General features: G+C 37.3%; 1 protein-coding gene across 5 annotated transcripts in view; it reads right to left on the bottom strand.

The window, feature by feature from the left end:
• The window catches only part of LOC115212036 (sex peptide receptor-like), a 767,681-nt gene that overhangs the window by 254,806 nt on the left and 510,375 nt on the right, over positions 1-2,500 (bottom strand). The gene's annotated exons all lie outside the window — the stretch shown is intronic.

Genomic DNA, 2,500 nt, shown 5'->3' with positions numbered 1-2,500 from the left:
TACATACATACATACATGCATGCATGCATAATACATACATACGTACATACATATATATTAATAACAATAATCCTTAGATAGAATTTATAAACATTTAATGCATCGCTACGCGTGTCTACAAAACGCATGTCTCTTGAGATCACAGTACGCATTCCTGAGATCCCTAAAGCACAGCCTGTAGTATCCGTGGGTATCTGGTTGATCATCTTCATGAATTCATTGTTTCAGAGATAGATTTATCCCTTTTTACCAGTATGAAGCTTAACTCGCTTAACCTACGACGCACCCATGATATATAAATATATGTTATTGTGTCTGGGGAGAGTCATTTTCTTTTAGCGCGCTATTATTTAACACGCTCACCGGTTTCCACTCATTTACTTATTTATTTTTCTCTAAAAGTTTCGTTGGGGTTTGCAACCCTGTCAATAGTCGCTGACTCTGTCCGTTATCAGAGCTGCGTTCTTTTTGTTTGCTTGTTTGTGCGCCTGCGTGTGCGTCAGTGTGCATGTCTATACACATATGTAAGTATGTATGTGTGTATGTGTGTATATGCATATATATATATATATATATATATGTATGCATGTGTGTATGTTTGTACGTATCTATGTATTCGGCGTATTCGCGTGTTTGTGTGTTTGTATGTGTGAGTACCTTAGATACCATGCAGTTATCATTGGTGCATGTGGTATTCTCAAAGGGGTATGTCCTACATTGTTGTGATCTGATAGATCAAACCATCAAAAAGAAAAGATACTCACAAATTAACCAGTACCAAAAACGAAAGAGGATCCTACTACATGGACTGAAAAACCTCACTACACCACACGAAAGAGAGAGATTCGTAACAAACATCGAACAAGAATACTACCGAATTAACCATGCCCGTAACAAACACTTTAAGAACAAACTAAAAGGGATGAAACGGCAACAACAACATTTACACCTAGGAATATACGGTGCAGTATAGCTAGATATGAATGAAATGCATGTTTTTGAGCAGAGGTTCTCAAAATTTTGGGCCACTGCCCCTTCATAGCCACATAATAGCCACATCGTCCCACCACTATTTGTATATATAAAAATAATTATTTATATTTTAATAGTTTATATGTACTATGAAACATTTGATATTTAATATATTATATAATTTGTATACAATACTGTAATAATATTATGATAAAGTCATAGCGTCCCCCAATCTACTGCCATCCTCCCAACGACTCCTTTTCCTCTACAAACCTCCACCTACCCTTAGGTACAAGTGCTCACCTGGATAGTTTCAACATACTTGTTCTATATGTTGGAAATACAAGTACCTTGGAATTTATCCTTCTTAAGCATTTAAATTGTACGATAACGTAAATTTAGGAATTATGATCTAATCTATGATTTCGTGCGCAATATCTGATCATGTACAATGTATATCATATTGATAGTTGTACAAATGGTGAAAAGGTGAAAGTAATGCCGAGAAAAAGTATAGGAAAGTTGAAGAGAGAGCGGCAGAGAGAGAGAGAGAGAGAGAGAGGAGAGAGAGAGAGAAGGAGAAAGAGAGAGAGAGAGAGAGTGGGGGTGAGAAATATATATTTTAACACAAAAGTATAGAGAATGAGCACATGGTGTACAAGGATTATAATTTTGTACTTTGATATATTATGTAGAAATAGCGATGTAAATACAAGAACATTCTAATTAAATCTATTTAATCTTCTAATTAAATCATAATACTTCGCACTTTTTCTGTTTCTTCGCTATGAATCTCTTTGAATTACAGAGCACAATATGGATAGCATCAATCTACACTTGCGTACTTAAATAAATACATCAATAAAATGTTGCTCAGAAATATTATATTTCTTCCGTATGTGTTTTGTTCATAAATATATATATAGTTGAAATTTACAGAAAAACGAAGACAGGTTTATACACAACAAACAGGTGTATTAGTTTAACTCTGGGGGATTTTGAGAAAGTTTTTTACGTTTCGCGCCTACGCTCTTCAAGAGAAAGAAAAACGAGGAAATACACAGAGAGAGGATAGAAAAAACTTTATGGGCAAGCGGTCAATTACGGCGGTTGGCTGTAAAAAGCTAGTTAGACAGGAAAGCTAGGAAGGAGGGGAAATAATAAAGTATTGGTGATCCCAAAATGAAGGTGCGCGTGTGTATGTTTGTGGGAGTGTGTAAGTGTGTGCCTGTGGACAGGGACTGGTGACGTGCGGGGATGTGTGATGTGGTTTGGTGCTGTGTGGTTTGGTATAGTATAATGTGGTGTAGTAGTGTGTGGTGTGGGTGGTGGGTTTGGGATATGTGTGGGTGGGTGCCGATGGAGGAGTAACGATGAAGGGAGATGGAGGGGTAACGATGAAGGGAGATGGTCGGTATGAAAGAAAAGAAGTAGGTGTCAGGGCAAGGGAGAAGAGGAGAGGTGGGTAGGAGTGAAGAGAGGAAGTAGGTGTGAGATGAAGTGAGGAGGGGAGAAGGGATCATATAAA

This window comes from Octopus sinensis, linkage group LG5, assembly GCF_006345805.1.
Source record: "Octopus sinensis linkage group LG5, ASM634580v1, whole genome shotgun sequence".
NCBI lineage: Eukaryota > Metazoa > Mollusca > Cephalopoda > Octopoda > Octopodidae > Octopus > Octopus sinensis.
The sequence above is the reverse complement of the archived record's forward strand: the minus strand, read 5'-3'. Positions and strand labels throughout refer to the sequence as shown.